Here is a 22,501-nt window from a genome sequence, read left to right on the forward strand (position 1 = left end):
AGGGAATTGGTTGCATTGAAAATAGAATGAACAGACCCAGATCTTAGCAACAAAGTCTGCAATGAAGAATTGGTTGAGGATGGAACGACACATGCGATAGCAAAGAGGTCTGCAGCAGCAGCTTGAAGCGCTCGATCGGCTCCACCACGGTATGCACGGAGCCCCCCACTAACGGGGGCCGTCGACTTCGGTGGCTTCTTAGAAACGATAGGAAAGAGAACAAACCATGCTCCTGGTGCTATCCGTCTTGCTTGGCGACCCGTACGTGTTGCCGCATACCGATTGATCCCCCGTTAGTGGAATCAAACGATGGTGTGCCTCACCGTCGCTGAAGCGGAGCAGTCGCGGGCCACAGTGGTCGCCAGAAAGACGATAGGCCGGTTGGATCCCAATCCTCCTGAGCAAGGAGCGTGATGCCATGGCGCCTATTATCCACCGCAATGCCCCCTTAATCTTGTGATACACGCGAAGATGGTAATATAGTTAAACAAAGATCTGCAGGTCTACTGTACTCTCATGTGGAGCTCGGTGCAGCGCTACTCCCTCCAGCCTGAGCAGCGGACGCCGCAGCAGCTGCTGCTGTAGCCCTGCCGCTCCCGGTGGTAGTAGCAGACAAGCTCGTCGAAGGCTCCGTAGCCTGCTGCGTGCGCTTCTTCTTCTTTTCGTAGGGGATGCCGCGCTCCTTGGCCTGCGAGTCGCGCACTTCACGGAGGTAGATCTGCACGGCGCGCGCCGCGAAGGGGTTGGACTCGGTCGTCCTGCCGCTCTCCTCGTATGCCGCGCAGGCGGCCGATGAGCGCGTCGAGCGACCCCCACGCCTGGCGCAGCGGGCACGGTCAGGGCCCCGGCGACGCGCGCTAGCCGTAGTAGGCGCACCCGGCGGGATCGACGACCGGAGTGAAGGCGGAGATTGGGAACAACAGAACAAATAGTGTTCTCTGGACGCAAGACGTTGAGAGAGATGGCAGAGGAGAGCGTGCGGCATCCGGCGGCGTGGGGTGAGGGTGAGGACGGGGTTGGCGGCGACGGAATTGGGCAAGAGGAGGCAGGGAGTGAATCGCGATGACTTCGGGGCTTGGGCGGCGGGATCGGGACGCGGGGGTAGAAAATTGGGTGGGCAGGATCGGATGGCTGAGATTGTAGAACTGTAGAATGGACGGCTGAGATCGCAGAACGGCATAACGGAAGGCTACCCTTAGAGCCTTAATAAGTAGTAGAGACTAAGCAAAGAACGGAGTAGGAGATGTGCAAAAACAATCATGCTAACCTTTGATAGTAGAATAGAGCACCTCTAAAATGCTTCAGTGGATCCAAGAATGGAAGAGCCTCTAATTGTCGACAAGCTGGGAAATTATTCAAAAAATAAAAGTTATATTAGGGGAAGCATAAGAACAGCAAGAGGCTACTTTCATGTCAGAAATGAACCAAAACCAAGTTGTTTTTTGTAATAATGTAACACAGCAAAAGAGTAGCCTAAAACAAAAATGTATCCATGAATTGAACTAAGGGATAAGGAAAGGTTACAATCCGCAAGACTAACACGCGACAAGAGCACCAAATCTGAACCCATTGGCCACCTTGCAAGGAATATAAATCAACAAAGGACGCTAGGCATCAAAGTTGTTTTGTAAATGCATTGGCAATATATTTATTTCGTTTTGTAGATGTTAACATATTTGTTTATAAACTTGGTTAAAGTTGTAAAAGTTTAATTTGAACACAGGTTTAATTGGAGAACACAGGCATACACTCTATCTATTCTACAAGACACGATGAGCACGAACAAAACATAAATGAATCTAACATTATTACACATTCTTTACGAAGGAACTTTGACAGCTTATGTTTTTATTAAAGAACATCCATTTCAGTCAGAATTTTAAGAAGGGTCGTATACAACCATACAAGACAAGCAAGCATGCAGTTCTAATGTCCTAAACATGATCAAGCATATATCAAACATATGCAGATACACAAGCTAAAGTGAAGAATTTGACTCTGGTCAGATAGTACAGTCATGAAGAAACCAAAATAGATTGCACATTAACATGTACACATGGAAAGGCAGAATTAAAGAGCAACAAGTCCAAACGAAGACAAACCACGGGAGGGTGCACAAAGAAGATGGCATTGGTTTATCTGTGCCTAGATTATTGTACCCATTAGATCGATGGTTCTTTTGACATTGGTCATAAGTCACAGGAAACAAACCAAACCAGAATCAACTTACAAGGCTACCAATCGACTCTAACTCTAATGGTTGCAACTCTACTAAAGATCGTTTACAATCTGAATATCAGATTTCAAATATTTGACAAAATATTCCAGCTGATATATATCGCCAAACTAACTAAGATGCTGAATTCAATTTGCTATTTATGGAGAATATAATAACCAGCTATTGAAATAGGCGACCTAAAACATTAACGTAAGACAGATTTGTTTTTTGGGAAAAGGAAGTGTACCTTTTGTCCAACCAAATATTAATGTACAAAGAATTTTGGGAGGACAAGAGCTACATTGAGCAAATGCCAAAAAAATAATGCACATGATAAAAAATCAACCACAAGGTTTATGTCAAAAGTGGTTGGCATGGAAATTGGGACTATGTGACAGCAGTAAATTATGGAAAGAGCAGTAAACCCTTTATTTTCGAAAAGAACACGGCGGATGAAGAAGCGACAAAGGAGTAGGGATGGCAGTTGGACCCGTGGGTATGGATACCCGCGGGTTTCGTACCCGGTGGATATGGATACGGGTAGAAAAACTCACCCGCAGGTACTATCGGGTCGGATACCCGAAATATATCAGGACAGGTATGGGTAAAATACTTTACCCGCGGGTATCCTGTGGATATCCAAGATATCAATATACCTCTTTAAATGTGCTACATCCACTAAAAATTAAGGACCATAATAGAATGGAGCCAAAAATACACAGCAATCCTGGTTTTGTTGCATGCTGGTTGCTGCTACTTCACCATGGACACAGGCACGACCACGGGCTGTTGTTGCTGGCGGCAGGCTGCTGCTACTATACACCATGTCACGGGCTGCTGGAGCTAGTTGTTCCATGTTGTTTTTATTTATCAATTTATCATGGTGTATGTGTTGTTGATTAATGAATATTAATTTGTGCTAACAGTCAACTGTAATGTACTAGAGACCAATGAGACATTGACAATGTTATGACTGTCATTAAATCATTAAGCTTTTATTCTCTGTACTCGAATTTAAATCTATTGGATGCGATAATTATGAGTTGAGATATTGTATCGACGTGTAGCCAAATATAGTCATTCTCGTGTTGTACTGGTGCTTAGATGGAAACTAAAATATTTTATGTATTTATTTTAACACTAACTGAATGTTATTTAGTCTACGGTAACATATCCATCGGATACCCGATACCCAGTGGATACCCGATGGGCACGGGTACGGGTACAGTTTCTCGCCCGATTGGCTTGGTGGGTATGGATATTTGTAGAAGTCTCGGGTACAATTTCAGGTCGGGTATTATTATACCCGAACAAAATCCGACCCGCTACCATCCCTACAAAGGAGGCATCAGAGAAAAATGATGAAGAGGGCCACTGGTTTATTAGTTATCTCTATGAATTATGTAATAGTACCCCCTCAGGTTAGTATGTCCCCCCCCCCCAAACTGTGTTCCCGTCTCTGTCTAGCACCTTCTAAACCCAACCCATATTCATTATATGTAGCGAACATTCAAAAAAAGCATCAACCTGAGTTCAAAATATAGGGTTGTTGCACCAAAATACACTTTCCGAAGAGAACACAGACATACACTCTATCTATTCTACAAGACACCATGAGCACGAACAAAACATAAATGAATCTAACCAGCAACATTTGATTCCTGGTACGATCGAAGAAAACGCATGTATAAGTTCATTCAGACAACACCATTAATCGCTACAAACATTGTCTTTATGAAAAACTATGTTCGCACAGTTTGACGAATATAAATCAGGACAGCTAGACAGATTATAAATACTGGTGAGAGTGAGACAAATGAACCTTTAAATAGATTATGTACTGACCGTGTAACCGAAAATGTGCTCTCCAATCCTTGGTCCCTCTGAAGGGATCAAAGGCTCCACAGCAAGTATGATCTTCAGCTGAAGAACAGGACCTGAGCAGCAGTTTGATTCAAAAACGAGTATCTTAATTAAAACCTTCCAATAACAGAATTGCATTTGCAATTTGGAGCAGGATTTAAATAACACATCGCGACCGTAGAACAGAAGATCTATATCTAACTAAATCGGTGTTATCAGAAGAATAAGCGAAATCAAAGCAAAAAAAGGGCCAATTAGGTTCCCCACATTTAATACTACTATGTACCAAGCAGTAGGTTCGTGTTTTCATACCGGACTTTATAGACACTATTTATATAGGGGAAAAAAGAAGGTGATATAGATAAAGTAAAAATAATATGATTTAGAATCATGGATAAATTCAAAGACAGAATAAGTTAGCAGTAATTTTTTTGTCAGTGCCATCTTTCAATAAAGGTTGAACTGCAAACTAAACACTTTAAGATGGGAGTTCTCCATGAATAAGAATTCATATATGACCTAGAAATGCAGAAAAAGTTTGTCTCGCAATGGCCAAACAACATAATCTGGCCATGCATTACTCAATCAATAAATAGCAATGAAGAACAGAACATATCGTGAGCAGTAATTATTTTGGTCTAGATTATATATGACCTTCACTGCAGTTTGGTTTGGTTCAAACAAGCACTACGGGATACGGGTGCGCTAAGAGAGAAATCAAGAATGTGAGTGCTACTTGGATGTCAACCTGCTGAGTACACCTTTAGTATTTGCATCAATCCAAATAAATATTCAAAGTGATATCAAATCTTACCTTTTATACCTATCATAACATGGTTTGGGGACCTGGTGGCGCTGCTCTTGTCCTTCTGCTACACGGAGCTCGCCATCGAGATCCCGTCGGCTGGTGGCTGACGTGGGAGAGCGGTGTGGGGATCGCGGTCGGAGCGAGATTTGGTTGCGGGTGATGGCTGTGTCGCCGAGAGATTCGTCGAACCACCGAGAGGAGCAAACAGATGTGGTGGCAGCACCCAGGTCGGAGCTGGCAGCGCCGAAGGACCCCGCATTCTTTTGGCGCACGGCGGCATGGCATCTAGGCTGCTGCGCGATGTTGCCTGCTGAAGGCGAACATAGCAGGCGGCGGCGTTGTGAAATCAAGGCCAGGGCGTCGGCTACGGGATCGGAGCTACGGTTGCTGAGGGATCGTTAGGGGTGGGCACCTTTTTACCATAAACCGAAAACCGAACCGAACCGAAATTTCGGTTTTTTTGGTAATTCGGTTCGGTTTCGGTTTTTGTATTTCAGAAGTTTGGTTTTCGGTATCATAATCGGTTTTCACCGTATACCGAACCGAAATACCAAAAAAACGAATAACAAACTTTACAATTCTAAAATTTGACTTTTCGATTATGTGAACTAAATGTGTGAAGCAATTAAATTGTTATTCACATATTTATATGTGATGTATGATGTATCTCTAAATAATTGTACCTATATAATTTTTACTTTTTAAAATTATGTGTAATCTATTATATAAACTTGTTGTATGTGTTGTCTTGAGTATAAGTTTGGTATTCGGTTTTTACCGAAAAACCGAAGTAAAAAACCAAAACCGAAGTTCTCGGTTTTCATTTTCCAGAAAACCGATTAGTTTCTAATGTCTAGAAAACCGAAGTTTTTTAAAACCGAACCGAAATTTCAAAAAAATCGAATGCCCAACCCTAGGGATCGTGGCTAGGGGTTGCAGCCTTGCAGGGGATGGAGGCGTTGGTTTGGACGCGCAGGATCGTTCTGATGGTGGGCAAATCTGACGACTTAGATTGCATAATGGCACAACAGACGACTGAGATTGCGTAACGGTAGAACGGCAGGCTACCCTTAGAACCTTAATATGTAGTAGAGAAATAGTAAAAAAACTGTGAAATATAAAATAAAAGAGTTTCACTTGATAGAAAAAAGGATCCAGTGGAGGAAATCCAGAGACACATCCATAGATCGATACAGAACCATTTCAGCCCCACTTAAACATGTCTTACTGTCTGAATCCAACATAAGGTGATCTATTTTCTCCTTTTTTTGAAAAACACATGGTAACATTTTTGTCGGGTACCATAATTAGGGGTACCCCCAACACTCCTAAACACGGCTGGTAACCACCATCAGCGCAAGCTGCAGAGACTGATGGGCACGATTCAGGTCAAGGCTTCATCTACTCAAGGGACGCGATCTCGCCTCGCCCGAGCCCAGCCTCGGGCGGGAACAGTAGTCCCAGACGACTTCTCGCCTCGCTCGAGGGCCTCCTCAAGCAACGGGCGCACCCTCGGCTCGCCCGAAGCCCAGCTCGGGCAGGCTTCGCAGCGAAGCAACCTTGGCCAGATCGCCTCACCAACCGACCATATCGCAGGCGCATTCAATGCGAGGATCGCCTGACACCTTATCCTGACACACGTGCCTCAATCGGCAAGGTCGAAGTGACCACAGTCACTTCGTCCTTCCACTGACCGACCTGACAGGAAAACAGCGCCACTCGCCCCTCTCCGACTGCTGTGCCACCCGCCAGGGTGAGGCTGACAACAGCTAAGCTCAGCCTCAGGCGCAACAGGAGACTCCGCCTCGCCCGACCTTGGGCCTCGACCTCAGGAGGAGGTCTCCACCTCGCCCGACCCTAGGGCTCGGCCCCCGCCTCGGCCTCGGAAGGTGGTCTCCGCCTCGCCCGACCCTAGGGCTCGGCCTCAACCTCGGCCTCGGAAGGAGGACTCCGCCTCGCCCGACCCCAGGGCTCGGCCTCAACCTCGGCCTCGAAAGGTGGTCTCCGCCTCGCCCGACCCTGGGCTCGGCCTCTACCTCGACCTCGGGAAGAATCGCGTCCTCGCTCGACCCCAGCCTCGGCCTCAGGAGGAGTCTCCGCCTCGCTCGATCTTGGGCTCGGACCGACCGCACCACGGAGGATGCATCATTACCCTAGCCCTAGCTAGCTCAGGCTACAAGGGAACAAGACCGGCGTCCCATCCAGGCTCGCCCCGGTAACAAGTAATGATGGCTCCCCGCGTGCGTCCATGACGACAGCGGTTCTCAGCCCCCTACGGAAGCAAGGAGACGTCAGCAAGGTCCCAGCAGCCCCGACAGTTGTGCTTCTACAGGACTCCAGCGCTCCTCCGACTGCTACGTTACCGCGTACATAGGGCTCTAGCACCCCTCCGACAGCCATGTTGGCATGTACACAGGGCTCAGGCACCTCTCTGTCGGGCACGTTAGCGCATAGCTACACCCCCATTGTACACCTAGACCCTCTCCTTGCATCTATAAAACGAAGGTCCAGGGCCTCCATGCGGGAGGGTCGCGCGGGAGAATGAGCTGACGAACAGGCTCACCCTCTCTCTCGCGAACGCTTGTAACCCCTACTGCAAGCGCATCCCCATGGCGCAGGATAACACGAGCCGCGTTTTCCCCCTTGTGTTCCATCTCGCACCAACTCATCTGGGCTGGGACACGCAGCGATAATTTTACTCGTCGGTCCAGGGACCCCCCGGGGTCGAAACGCCGACAGTTGGCGCGCCAGGTAGGGGCCTGCTGTGTGTTGACGAACAGCTTCCCGTTGAGTTCCAGATGGGTAGTCTCCAGCAACCTCTTTAGCCTGGGACGCTGCTCCGTTTCGGGAGTCTCGAGTTCATGTCCCTCAACGGCAGCTACGACATGGTGCTCCTTCCCCCGCAGCGCAACAACGACAACGATGGCCGTTAGCTCGCCCGGCGGAGGCGGACTCAACGATGTCTTCCCCCCGTGGCGGAAGAGCAGCATTCGGGTTTGTCCCGTTGCCTTCCTCGTCGTAGGAGGAGGAGACGGGGCAATCGTGGCCAGGCAAAAGGCGGCACCTCGTCGGCTGTCGAGCGAGTCGACGACACTGGCACCCCAGCGAGGGACATGTCGGGCGTTGTCCTCGCGCTTGAGACGATGACGAGTGTCGTTTCCCGCAACGTGCCAACCCCAAGCGGACAAATGACGCCAGCACACTCGCGGAGGGCTTGCTGGGCGTTAGCATCGTACCTGAGATGACGGTGCAGTCCGACCCCGACGCGACTTCGTCACCGTCCATCGATCGAGAGGTACCATCCGTTTTCCACCCTATGCCTTTTAGATTCAGCTTCGATCCACCAAGCGACCCCGCTTCGGTGAGCGCTTTCATAAAGGCATATCCTAACCTTCCGGGGTACCATATGTGGTCAACCTGGGACCGACTGACGGCCGTCTCGACCTACGGGCCCCCGAGTTCCGAGGAAGAAGACGAGCCCGACTCTTGTTGGGATTTCTCCGGGCTCGGTAATCCCAGTGTCATGCGAGACTTCATCACCGCATGCGACTACTGCCTCTCCGATTGCTCCGATGATGGCCACAGCCTTGACGACGAGGGTTGTGGCCCAAGTCGCGAATGTTTCCACGTCGATCTAGGGGGTCACGACAAAGGCAACCACCTTGGTATGCCGGAGGATGACGATCCCCCTGGGCCTACGCCTCGCGTTGACATCCTCCGGGAGCTAGCTGTGGTCCCAGTCCCTGCGGAGGGTCAGGACACACAGCTCGAGCAAATCCGCGAGATGCAGGCCAAGCTCGATAAGGAAGCGGGACAACTTGTGCAGCTCCGGCAAAACATCGAGCAGGAGTGGGCAGGCCGAGCGCTCGCCGGAGAAGCATGTCATCAGGCCCGGGATGTCCAGCGCCGTATCGCTGACGATGCCAGGGCAAGGCTGCCCCTAGCCTCCAGTGGGGTCGGCTAGAATCTGGCTGCAGCGGCAATACTACTCCGAGCGATGCCAGAGCCATCCACCACCGAGGGGCGGCGTATCCAGGGAGAACTCAAGAATCTCCTAGAGGACGCCGCGGTCCGACGGGCCGAGAGCTCTACCTCCCGAAGGCAAGGGTGCCCCCCGGAGCATCGTGCAGCGACTTCCCGATTCATGCGGGAAGTCTTGGTACTCACCGGGCGCACGCGGGACGCAACGCATGCAGCCCCGGGTCGCCTCGGCAACGAGCACCACCGCCGCGACCGTCGAGCCCGCCTCGACGAAAAGGTGCGCCGAGGCTACCACTCCAGGCGTGGGGGGCGCTACGACAGCGAGGAGGATCGGAGCCCCTCGCTCGAACCACCAGGTCCGCAAGCCTTCAGCCGGGCCATACGACGGGCGCCGTTCCCGACCTGGTTCCGAGCCCCGACTACTATCACCAAGTACTCGGGGGAAATGACGCCGGAACTGTGGCTTGCGGACTACCGGCTGGCCTGCCAGCTGGGTGGAACGGACGATGACAACCTCATCATCCGCAACCTCCCCCTGTTCCTCTCCGACGCCACCCAAGCCTAGCTGGAGCATCTGCCTCCTACGCAGATCTCCAACTGGGACGACCTGGTCAAAGCCTTTGCTAGAAACTTCCAGGGCACGTACGTGCGCCCTGGGAACTCTTGGGATCTCCGAAGCTGCCGCCAACAGCCAGGGGAATCCCTGCGAGAGTACATCCGGCGGTTTTCGAAGCAGCGCACCGAGCTGCCCAACATCACCGACTCGGATGTCATCGGGGCGTTCCTCGCCGGCACCACTTGTCGCGACCTGGTGAGCAAACTATGCCGCAAGACTCCCACCTAGGCGAGCGAGTTGATGGACATCGCCACCAAGTTCGCCTCTGGTCAGGAGGCGGTCGAAGCCACCTTCCGGAAGGACAAGCAGCCTCAGGGACGCCAGCAGGAAGACGTCCCCGAGGCGTCCGCCCAGCGCGGCACGAAGAAGAAGGCGAAAAAGAAGTTGCAAGCGAAGCGCGACGCTGCTGACGCAGATCTTGTCGCCGCTGTCGATCACAGGAACCCTCGGAAGCCTCCCGGAGGGGCCAACCTGTTCGACAAGATGCTCAAGGAGTCGTGCCCCTATCACCAGGGCCCCATCAAGCACACCCTTGAGGAATGTGTCATGCTTCGGTGCTACTTCCTTAAGGCCGGGCCCCCGGCGGAAGGTGGCAAAGGCCAAGACAACGACAAAAAGGAGGGCGACAAGGCAGAGGAGTTCCCCGAGGTCCACGGCTGTTTCATGATCTACGGTGGGCGAGTGGCGAACGCCTCGGCTCGGCACCGCAAGCAGGAGCACCGGGAGGTCTGCTCGGTAAAGGTGGCGGCGCCAGTCTACCTAGACTGGTCCGACAAGCCCATCACCTTTAACCGAGGCGACCACCCCGACTGCGTGCCGAGCCTAGGAAAGTACCCGCTCGTCGTCGACCCCGTCATCAGCAACACCAGGCTCACCAAGGTCCTCATGGACGGAGGCAGCAGCCTCAACATCATCTACGCCGAGACCCTCGGGCTCTTGGAAATCGACCTGTCCACGATCCGGGCCGGTGCGGCGCCCTTTCACGGGATCATCCCCGGGAAGCGCGTCCTGCCCCTTGGACAACTCGATCTGCCCGTCTGCTTCGAGACTCCCTCCAACTTCCGAAAGGAAACTCTTATGTTCGAGGTGGTCGGGTTCCGAGGAACCTACCACGCGGTGCTGGGGAGACCGTGCTACGCCAAGTTCATGGTCGTCCCCAACTACACCTACCTCAAGCTCAAGATGACGGGCCCCAACGGGGTCATCACCGTCGGATCCACGTACCGACACGCGTACGAATGCGACATGGAGTGCGTGGAGTACGCTGAGGCCCTCGCCGAGTCCGAGGCCCTCATCGCCGACCTGGAGTGCCTCTCCAAGGAGGTGCCCGATGCGAAGCGCCTCGCCGGCAACTTCGAACCAGCTGAGGCGGTTAAGTCCGTCCCTCTCGACCCCAGCAACGACGCCTGCAAGCAAGTCCAGATCGGCTCCGAGCTCGACCCCAAATAGGAAGCAGTGCTCGTCGACTTTCTCCGCGCAAACGCCGAAGTCTTTGTGTGGAGTCCCTCGGACATGCCGGGCATACCGAGGGATGTCGCCGAGCACTCGCTGGATATCTGAGCTGGGGCCCGACCCATGAAGTAGCCTCTGCGCCATTTTGACGAAGAAAAGCGTAGAGCCATAGGCGAGGAGATCCACAGGCTGATGGTTGCAGGGTTCATCAAAGAGGTATTCCATCCCGAATGGCTAGCTAACCCTGTGCTTGTGAAAAAGAAAGGTGGGAAATGGAGGATGTGCGTAGACTACACTGGTCTAAATAAGGCATGTCCGAAGGTTCCCTACCCTCTGCCTCGCATCGATCAAATTGTGGATTCCACTGCTGGGTGCGAAACCCTGTCATTCCTCGACGCCTACTCAGGGTATCACCAAATCAAGATGAAAGAGTCCGACCAGCTCACGACTTCTTTCATCACACCTTTTGGCATGTACTGCTATACTACTATGCCATTTGGCTTGAGGAATGCAGGTGCGACATACCAAAGGTGCATGAACCACGTGTTCGGAGAGCACATCGGCCGAACGGTCGAGGCTTACATCGATGACATCATAGTCAAGACGAGGAAAGCCTCCAACCTCCTCTCTGACCTTGAAACGACATTCAAGTGTCTGAGAGCGAAGGGTGTGAAACTCAATCCCGAGAAGTGTGTCTTCGGAGTCCACCGAGGCATGCTCCTGGGGTTCATCGTCTCCGAGCGGGGCATCGAGGCCAATCCAGAGAAGATCGCGGCCATCACCAACATGGGGCCTATCAAAGATTTGAAAGGAGTACAAAGGGTCATGGGATACCTTGCGGCTCTGAGCCGCTTCATCTCGCGCCTCGGCGAAAAAGGCCTACCCTTGTACCGCCTCTTAAGGAATACCGAGCGCTTCACTTGGACCCCCGAGGCCGAGGAAGCCCTCGGAAACTTAAAGGCGCTCCTTACAAACGCGCTCATCTTTGTGCCCCCCGCTGCGGGAGAAGCCCTCTTGATCTACGTAGCCGCAACCACTCAGGTGGTCAGCGGCGCGATCGTAGTCGAGAGACGAGAAGAAGGGCATGCACTGCTCGTCCAGAGGCCGGTCTACTTCATCAGTGAAGTGCTATCCGAGACCAAGATCCGCTACCCGCAAATCTAGAAGCTACTGTACGCAGTAATTCTGACGTGGCGAAAGTTGCGACACTACTTCGAGTCTCATCCGGTGACTATGGTGTCATCCTTCCCCCTGGGGGAGATCATCCAGTGTCGAGAGGCCTCGGGTAGGATAGCAAAGTGGGCGGTGGAGCTCATGGGTGAAACAATCTCGTTCGCTCCTCGGAAGGCCATCAAGTCCCAAGTCTTGGCGGATTTCCTGGCGGAATGGGTCGACACCCAATTGCCAACAGCTCCGGTCCAACCGGAACTCTGGACCATGTACTTCGATGGGTCGTTGATGAGAACGGGAGCAGGTGCTGGCCTGCTCTTCATCTCACCCCTCGGGAAACATCTCTGCTACGTGTTGTGCCTCCATTTCCCGGCATCAAACAATGTGGCCGAGTGTGAGGCTCTGGTTAATGGGTTGCGCATCGCCATCGAGCTAGGGGTTCGGTGCCTCGACGCTCGTGGCGACTCACAGCTCGTCATCGACCAAGTCATGAAGAACTCTCACTGCCGCGACCGGAAGATGGAGGCCTACTGCGACGAAGTTCGACGCTTGGAAGACAAGTTCTATGGGCTGGAGCTCAACCACATCGCTCGACTGTACAACGAGACTGTGGATGAGCTGGCTAAAATAGCCTCGGGGCGGACAACGGTTCCCCCGAACATCTTCTCCAGAGACATACATCTACCCTCTGTCAAGACCGACGACACGCCCGAGCCCGAGGAGGCCTCGGCCCAGCCCGAGCAGGCCTCGGCCGCCGAGGGTGAGGCACTGCGCGTCGAGGGAGAGCAGAATGGGGTCACGCCTAATCGAAACTGGCATACCCCGTACCTACAATATCTCCACCAAGGAGAGCTACCCCTCAACAAGGCTGAAGCTCAGCGACTGGCGCGGCGCGCCAAGTCGTTCGCCTTACTGGGTGATGAAAAGGAGCTCTACCACCGCAGCCCCTCAGGCATTCTCCAACGATGCATATCCGTCGCCGAAGGACAGGAGCTATTGCAAGAAATACACTCGGGGGCTTGCGGCCACCATGCAGCACCTCGAGCCCTCGTTGGGAACGCCTTTCGACAAGGCTTCTACTGGCCGACCGCGGTGGCCGACGTCACTAGGATTGTGCGCTCTTGCCAAGGGTGTCAATTCTACGCGAGACAGACGCACCTGCACGCTCAGGCCCTGCAGACAATACCCATCACCTGGTCGTTTGCTGTGTGGGGTCTGGACCTCGTCGGTCCCTTGCAGAAGGCACCCGGGGGCTTCTCGCACCTGTTGGTCGCCATCGACAAATTCTCCAAGTGGATCGAGGTCCGACCCCTAACCAGCATTAGGTCCGAGCAGGCGGTGGCGTTCTTCACCAACATCACCCATCGCTTTGGGGTCCCGAACTCCATTATCACCGACAATGGCACCCAGTTCACTGGGAAGAAGTTCCTAGACTTCTGCGAGGACCACCACATTCGTGTGGACTGGGCCGCCGTGGCTCACCCCATGACGAATGGGCAGGTGGAGCGTGCCAACGGTATGCTTCTGTAGGGACTTAAACCGAGGATCTACAACGACCTCAACAAGTTCGGCAAGCGGTGGATGAAGGAACTACCCTCAGTTGTCTGGAGTCTGAGGACGACGCCAAGCCGAGCCACGGGTTTCTCGCCGTTCTTTCTAGTCTATGGGGCCGAGTCTATCTTGCCCACAGACTAAGAATACGGTTCCCCGAGGACAAAGGCGTACGGCGACCGGAGAAACTAGACCAGCCGAGAAGACTCACTGGACCAGCTCGAAGAGGCTCGGGACGTGGCCTTACTACACTCGACGCGGTATCAGCAGTCTCTGCGACGTACCACGCCCGAGGGTTTCGGCCCCGAGGCTTCCAGGTGGGAGACTTGGTACTTCGACTGCGGCAAGAAGCCCGAGGGCGCCACAAGCTAACTCCTCCCTGGGAAGGGTCGTTCATCATCGCCAAGATTTTGAAGCCCGGGACATACAAGCTGGCCAACGATCAAGGCGAGGTCTACAGCAATGCTTGGAACATCCAACAGCTACGTCGCTTCTACCCTTAAGATGTTTCAAGTCGTTCATATACCACGTTCTCTTTACATACACAAATAGAGTCTAACCGTCAAGGAAGGGTCAGCCTTGCCTCGGCGAAGCCCGACCCTCCCTCGGGGGCTAGAAGGGGGGAACCCCCTCTGCGTCAAAATTTTCCTCGGAAAAGTTTTCTACCAAAACGACTTTCGTGCTTTCCGACTATGTCGATAACAGAATCCTGCAAAACGAGTAAGAGTGCACGTAAGCGGCAAGGCCGACCGAGCCGAGGAACTCCCACACCTCCGGGATATGGATACCTCACTCGTCACCTTCCGCGAAAAGTAACTCTTGCTCGGATAAGCCATTCTGCTACTGACGAACAAGTCCGGATACTCGAAACAAGAGGAAGAGAAACGCAGCTTTATAACATGAAAATAAGGTGTTTAGGCCTCGGCGGCCGCGAAAAACACATGCATGCTCCAAACAGACTGCTCCAGCAGAATCAGACATCGCCTGGGGGAGGAGCGGCACCCTCGGCATCGTCTCCACCCTCGGCGAGATCTGGCCCGGCCCCAGACGGCGACGCGGGCGGAAGGATCTCCACCTCGAAGGAGGACGCCAGCACAGCGCTTGGGCCCGCGACGGCCGCGTCAAGCCTCTGAACCTCGGCTAAGGCAGCCTCATCTTTGTCGGGTAGACAGTACCCCTCGCTGACCCGCTCCAGATCCACGTCGTAGTGGGAAGCAAGCACGGCGAAGGCCCGCCTGACGTCGTGATGCAGCGCCCCGTGGAGTCTAATGCGCACATGGCCGCCCAGGGCACACAGGCGACTCTGGGGGGGAGCTACCCGAGGGGACGTCATCGAGGCCAAAGACCTGGCAGAAGGCCGAGATAGCCTCGGACATGGCCACGCGGTCGGCCTCCTTCTGCTCAGCCGCCTGGGCAAGTGCCTTGACAGACTCGTTAAGAGTTGTCTCGAACTCTGCAGACAGCCGAATAGAATTCTTCAGACACGAGTCGAAGAATGGAGCTGAATCGAAGTCACAAAGCGGCCGAAACGTACCTTCAGCCCGGGCACGCTGCTCCGAGGCTGCGGCTTGGGCGGACTGAGCAGACCCGACGGCCACGGCCAGGTCCTCCGCAAGGGCTCCGGCCCGAGCAGACACCTCGGCTAGCTAACCCCCAAGGGCCTTAGCCCGGCCTATAGCCTCGGCAGCCTGGCTCCGAGATTGGTCCCGCTCGCCAATGACCTGGCCAAGCTCCAGTTGCCGCTGCTGCGCCTCCGTCCGTGCCGATGCCGCCTCTGCCTGCGCCGCCGCTGCCTCCACCTCCAGCTCATCACAGAGCAGCCGAAGGTCCACCACCTCGGTGCTCCGTTGGGCGAGGCGTTCATTAGCCTCGGCAAGCGCGGCCCTCAGGAACCGCAGCGAACCCCAGACGTCGGTCTCGTGGCAGATGAACAGCGACTTGGCGGTGCTCACATCCGTCAGTTCCTGAGGAAGGGAAGCAGGGTGTTACAAAGAATGCCCTGGTCACGCGAAAGGTATGCCTGAAATCCTTACTTGGAGGACCCTGGGAACATCCCTGGAAAGGATCTCCATGGTCGACCGAAGCGACCCCAACGCCGCCTCGTCATACTCACGGAGCTCATCCCGAGACTGCTCCTCCAGCTCATCATCAAGGACGAAGAGGGGTTTTGAGGCGCCGCGGGTCCTGTCACACCCGGGTTTCGGGGTACCAAGACCCGGGCGCGAACATAATCACCAGGTGTGCTGGGACCAAGTCTCACACATATGATGAATCATGGCACAGGATCGAATGTCACATCTTTACTATATAACAGGAGTTCTATACAAAATAAATAAATAATTACATTATAAGGAGACAACGGTCCAGCAACCCAAAGTTGACTGGGAGACGACGACCTAGACCTCTCACGAACACATCGCAGCATCCTCCATGTGCCTCATCCTGTGGTACCTGCTCTTGACCTGTGGGGGGGTGTGAGACAGCAAGAGTGAGCTCACATACGTTCATCGCTCAACAAGTTGTGGGGAATAATGTGAATGAACTCGCCAAAGGTGGGAGCTCACGTGAAGTGTAAGGCTTACCAACGGAGATGGTTGAAGCTGAGCATTGCTTTTAAAGTTGGTCAAAATTTTATTAGCAATTACTAAGTATAAGTAAATACCAACCCAATTAAGTAGTAGAACAGAAGTAACAACATCACCTGCGATGCAATGCATATGACAAATTGAATTTAAGTTCCATAAATTAATCATGTGAGGGTCCGAGCTGCTCATGACCGTGAGCACGGCTAGTATACCAGTTTTACACTCTGCAGAGGTTGCGCATCTTTACCCACAAGTCATGTTACCCATCTGCCAAGGGATCGCGACTTCCCATACACCTCTACCGAGGAGGCGAGGCAGGGTAACACTACGAGGCCTTTACAAAGTTCCACTAGCTTCAGAAAACCCGCTACAGTTTATAGGAAGCTCCAATGCAGGAATCCCTTGCAGGACAGCCATCGCAGCAAAATCCTCCCGAGGGCCTCCCTACACTGACCACTCCCCTACTGCCCTTGCCCCTTTCGGGTAAGGTAGTCCTCCACTAGCTTTCCTAATTAATCAGCCAAGGGCGTCCCATTATACCCCTGTGGTAGCACTGTTTTCCCGGGTGGTCGCTCCATGTTCCAATTAACATAATGATCTTATCATGAACGATAAATAACAACGGATAACAAAAGTATAATCATGAGTAATGTATCTTCATACCCAAAACCACATAAAGCACCAGCAAGTACTACCCAAAAAGTTCAGTGGTAACAAGGTATAAAGATAATCAAACTAGGGTAACCTATTGGGTCCCATCAAAATTAACCTATGCAGATCATTATGATTAATCAGAACATGGCTGGGTAAAAAGAAGTGATCAAGGGCACAACTTGCCTAGGACTTGAGATTCCAGGTACCAGGATGATCTTCAGATGACTCGTGACCTCACTGCTAGTCGTAGCAATACAGACAAGCATTGTATAGGCAAAATTAACATTACACCAAACATATATGCAAAATACACAGTAATAATCTACACATTAAAATAAAATTCTAGGAACAGAAATCATAATTTTTGGACTTATAGATTTTAAGTTATGCATTTTCAAATGTTTTATGTGTTTAAAATGGGATTAAGTAAGGAATTAAATTTATTACTGTTTTCATGACAAAACAGAGGCTCTAAGTGATAGAGAATAAAATTATAAAATTTTAGGAACTGGAATGAAGTAATTTGGAGTTCATATGCATTTTCTATGAATTATTGAAGTTCTAGACATTATTTATACATTGAAAATCAATTTGAAATTTAAATTCTCGGGTTAAAACTATTCTGGACGGGGCCTCAAATCTAGAGAAACCCAGGGGTCCCTGCGCAAGGATTTCCGAGACACAGGCGCACTGCGCAGTGGACGGCGGGTTGATTATCTGTTTACCAGGGGGCTCTTTAGCAAATTGCACGCGCGAAGGGGTATGACCGAATTCTAGCCGTTCAGGTTAGATCCTATGGCCCTGATTACATTACCCTATCATCGAAACGGTACTCGCCCAGAGTCGTCGATCAAACAATCAACGACCGGGATTTAAAATACTCAGATTGATTCCAGCGCGCACGATCTGGATCGAACGGCCGAGGGGGAATCAGGCTGAACCGGTCACAGGACCCCTAATTTCTACCGCCAGATGCAAATCCTACGATCACGAGCACTTCCCCCCATCTCCTTGTCGGACGATGGCAACAGCCGCACCTCCACGGCGGCGCTCCCTCGGCGACGGAAACCGCCCGCTCTCTCTCGCTGCACTCCCTTTCTCTGTCTACGCTAGGGTTGCACAGTGGCGGCACAAGAAGGTTTGAGCAAGAGGCGAGGCTTGATCGGGTTATATACCCCGGCCGTGCTTGGTCAACGGCGGGACCGCGGATTCCGAGCAGAAGCGCATGAGCAGCGCCACTATCGGAGGTAGTTGATGGTGCTGACAGACGGGTCCCAGGTGGAAGTGAAACGGCGCGCGCGCGAGGTGACTGCCAGTGGACCCCACGCGTCAGCGGAAGGGAAGATGGCCGGTGAGCGCGTGCGCGACTGTCATGTAGGGCCCGCCTGTCGGCGCCATCACCAGGAGCTGGGCCGCGTGGGAGGTTAAGGGTTAATGGGCCGAATTCAGGTTTGTTGGCCCATCCAGGTATAGTATTCCTTTTTCTTTTTCTTTTATTTTCTTTTATTTTCTTCTTTCTCCATTATTTCACAAATTCAAATTTAAATACTAATTTAAATTCAAACTTGTGACTAGTTCATTCTCAAACCCTATTTGTCCAATCAAAAGTATTAGGTTTGAGGATATTTATTCAAATATATTATTCATGTTTTCATATTCCTTCTCTTTTCTATATTCAAGAATTTCTTTTAGGATTTAATTTCCCTTTTTTGGTCTTTAATATTTTCTTGTTTACAAAATGCACACAAAAATAAAATATTCAGCATGATGCAATGATTTAGTAGCATATCTTTTTATTAATTGTTCTTGGACATGGTGTTCACATATGATGATGCATGAAGGTCAAACTCACATAAAGAGGAATTGTTTCTCTATTGGTATTATTTCTAGCAATTTACAAAGTGGGTGTTACAGGTCCAGAACCGGAGCGCCTGCCCACGCCACTCGTTGGGGTCGCGCCGCGCGGGGATAAGGTCGCCGCTCCCCAAGAGGGGCCGTGGTTCTGCGCGCCCCTCCTCCAAGGCGTTGGGACCCCCTGCAGTCGACGCATCGGGTACCATCGCTGACGACGTACTGGGCCTCCTCTCGGCTAAGGAGGCGGGCTTCCGATCACCAACCTCGGCAACAGCGGCCGCCCTCTCCTCATGGCCGAGACTGGGGAGGTCGGAGACGACCTCGAGCAGCGGCACCTCAGCCATCCCAGCATCAGTGGCGACGGGTGGCTCCACGGGCAGAACAGCGACGGCCTCGGCATGAGCTGGTGCCAGCGCCGGAAACACGTCAGGTGGGCTCGGGGCCGCGGCCACACCAGCAGCCTCCCCTGGCACGATGGCTGCCCCGATGGAGGGGTCAGCCTGGGAGGCTTGCCCCATGGCAACTCGTGCCGCCTAGGCCCCCCGCTCGAGGGCGTCTTGTGCGGAGGCCAGCCAATCGACGTGGCGCGCTGCGGCACTGGCTGCAGAAGCCGGCACCATCTTAAGGGCCTTCCGGGGGGTCAGACCGGCCAAACCTTGCCTCTGTTTGCTGAAAGGAAGAGATAAAGCAGGATCAGGACACGCGGAGAAAGAGCCAAAACAGAGGTATCCTCAGATAATTACCCGCTCCGAACCAAGGCCAATCGTGCCTGCGGGGAGGCCCCTCGGGCCTGAGGATTGTCCCGCTGCCGGCTTCGGCGCCGTTCCCGCCTCGGGCGCCCGAAGCGCCGAAGGGACGGCCTGCCCAGGCATCGTCACGACGGCCCAAGGATCAACCTCCTATACAGCCGGCACGGGCGACTGCTCTTGGGGGACAGGCGGATCGGCCTGACTCCCCGGAGTCACCTCAACTACCTCGGCCAAGGGGTCAAGTACCCCCTCAGCCTGTCCCCGCTCCTCGGACCGGGACCTTGATGTCCCGGCCCTAGATACCGACGGCGCCAGCCCACTTGGAGGCTGGCTCGACGACCCCTGGCCCAGCCTCAGATCCGGGCTAAGGCCAAGGCGGGCCGCCATGTCGTCGTCCTCGTCATCATCGTCATCATCGTCGTCGTCAGGCGTCTCCGGCGATGGCTCCCGCGGGAGCCCGTCCCTCTCCTGCCTCCGACGGCGCCTCTCCAAGGCATCCTGAGCCCGCATCCGCTCGCGAGCCCGGGCCTTCTCCGCGTCCTTCTTCTCCTTCTTCTTCTCCGTGGCGACCCTCCGCGCGGCTCGGTCCACCGCGTCCTCCGGGACCGGTGGCAGGGAGGGCTTGTAAAACCCGAACCCCTGGAGACGAACGGAAATCCGGACGGTAAGAATCAAAGGCAACCCGGCACAAGATAGGAGAAGGAGCGGACACTCACCAGGGGCACGTACCCACGCTCGGGACGCATCACAGGCTGGGTAAGGGCGCCGGCATCCAGCCTCCCTACCGTGCCCGCTACCCGCCTGCGGAGGTCGTCGGCGGAGAGGGAGGCCGAGGACGTCTGCAAACCCTCCAAGTCAACCCCCGGCTTCATCTCCAAAAGCTGCAACCGCCGCTCTGCCAAAGGAAGCACCCTCCGACGATGGATGCCGGCAACCACCCCCGCGGCGGTGAGCCCCCCATCTCGTAACTTCTGCAAGGCCTCCAGAAGGGGCTGGAGTTTCTCCTGTTTCTCGCGCGTGGCCCCCCAGCGCCAGTTGCTGCCGGCGGCAGTCACCACTCGTTGAGAAAACGACAGGAGCCTTCCGTCGTCGTTCTGGAGGTAAAACCACCAGCGCTGCCACCCCTTGTTCGAAGATGCAAGGATGGCGGGGATGTACTGCTGCGCGCGCCCCTGCCTCAACTGGAGGGTGCAGCCACCGGCCCGCACCGCCATGCGGACCTTCTTTTCCCCCGTCGTCAAGGCAAAAAGCTCCGCGGAGAAGAGATGGGTCCACAGATCCAAGTGGGGGTCAATCCCCAAAAAACCCTCGCAAACCGACGCGAAGATGGCCGCGTGCGCAATGGAGTTGGGGTTGAAGTTGTGCAGCTCCACCCCGTAGTAGTGCAGGAGCGCCCGCATGAAACGACTCGCTGGCACTCCGAACCCCCACTCGTGGAAGGAGACAAAACTAACCACATACCCCGGTGGCGGAGTCGGGTCGGCCTCGCTCGTAGGGACCATCCACTCCGGCTGCGGGTCACTGGAGAGGGGATGGAGCAAACCATCGGCGACGAGGACCTCCAGATCGTCCACCGTGACGGTGGAGAAAGGCCACGGATCGTGCGGCGGAACGACGGTCACCCTGTCGGTCATCGCCAAACGAAGGGGGTGAAGGCAGAGGAGACAAGGTGCGCGGTTTTCTTTTCTCTGGCTATTCTCTTGGGTTGCGGAAACCAAAGCAGAAGGCGAGCAGCAAAGTAAAGAACCACCGCCGGCCCCTCTTCCGGGTATATAAAGGCCCGGGCGAGATCCGTTCAACACTTCGCCCGAACCCACCGCGAAATTCAAACTCGAAGGCGAAACGCCCGTTCCTCGAACAACTCGCGCACGCGCAACGGTCGCCCCGCGAATCGCCCGTCCCGTCGCATTAACTCCTCGGCAGGGCGAGCGACGCCTTTGGCAAGCGAAGCGGGCGTCGTTTCACCTCCGCCATGATGACCGCGTCAAAAAAGGTGCGCCACGCCATTTAAATTCATATCCTTTTCCTCCTCCCCTTTCTCTCTCTTGCTACAGGGATCGAGAAAGGGGATATTTTGAAAGGGATCCTTCTCCGCGAAGGAAGCGGGCCCCCAGCCCTCCTACTGATCAGGGGTTCAAAGGCTGGCCCTTCGAAAGGGTTCGACGGCCGCCCCAGAGCACGCGGGCTTCAAGCTCATTACTGATCAGGGGTTCGAAGGCTGGCCCCTCGAAAAGGTTCGACAGCCGCCCTAGAGCACTCGGGCTCCGCGCCCACTACTGATCAGGGGTTCGAAGGCTGGCCCCTCGGAAGGGTTCGACAGCCACCCCAGAGCACGCAGAGCGAGGGATGACTCTGGGTACGTCCGTTACATGGCCGAGGCTCGGGCTACGCTCCCGAGGTACCCTAGGACATTTCTGAGACCAGCAGGAGCGATTTTGTAATGGAATCCCATCAGAGGGAGGCATCGAGCCCTCGGACCCTATCGAACGGGATCGGGTCCGGCAAATCACCTGTAGGTACTTTTGGAGCACGTCTCTGGGCCACTAGCCGACCCTTATCGAACGGAGCACGGGAGTCCACTTGGGTCACCCGTTAGCAACTCACTGGAGACACCATGTTCGGCGCCCTCCGAGGGCAACATGGCGCTTCCCCCCCCCTCCTCCTTGCGGAAAGGCGACGAAGGGGTGTATGATAAAAGTCGAGACAGTCCTTGATTGTCCTCTCGCCCGTGCAGAGGCTCGGGGGCTGCTCTCGCAAACCCGGCTACGGCCAAACCGTTGACAGCGTCAACAAACCAGCCTGAAAACTCGGAACCTGACCACGCACCATGGCTACAATCAGGTCACGTGAGGGGACAACCAGACCGGTCGAGGCATCACGAAAGGCATTAAGACCTCAGAGGAGTCAAACCACTCCTCCGAGGCCTCGGGGGCTACACCCGGCGGATGCGCTCGCGCGCACCCACCAGAACAAAGTGTAACCGAGAAAGGCCGGTCCCCT

General features: G+C 53.9%; 1 pseudogene; it reads right to left on the minus strand.

The window, feature by feature from the left end:
• Positions 1 to 514: 514 nt before the first annotated feature.
• LOC118476820 (protein G1-like7) lies at positions 515 to 19,270 on the minus strand (annotated as a pseudogene).
• Positions 19,271 to 22,501: the final 3,231 nt, after the last annotated feature.

The sequence above is a fragment of the Zea mays genome, chromosome 3 (genome assembly GCF_902167145.1).
Source record: "Zea mays cultivar B73 chromosome 3, Zm-B73-REFERENCE-NAM-5.0, whole genome shotgun sequence".
In the NCBI taxonomy this organism is placed as follows: domain Eukaryota; kingdom Viridiplantae; phylum Streptophyta; class Magnoliopsida; order Poales; family Poaceae; genus Zea; species Zea mays.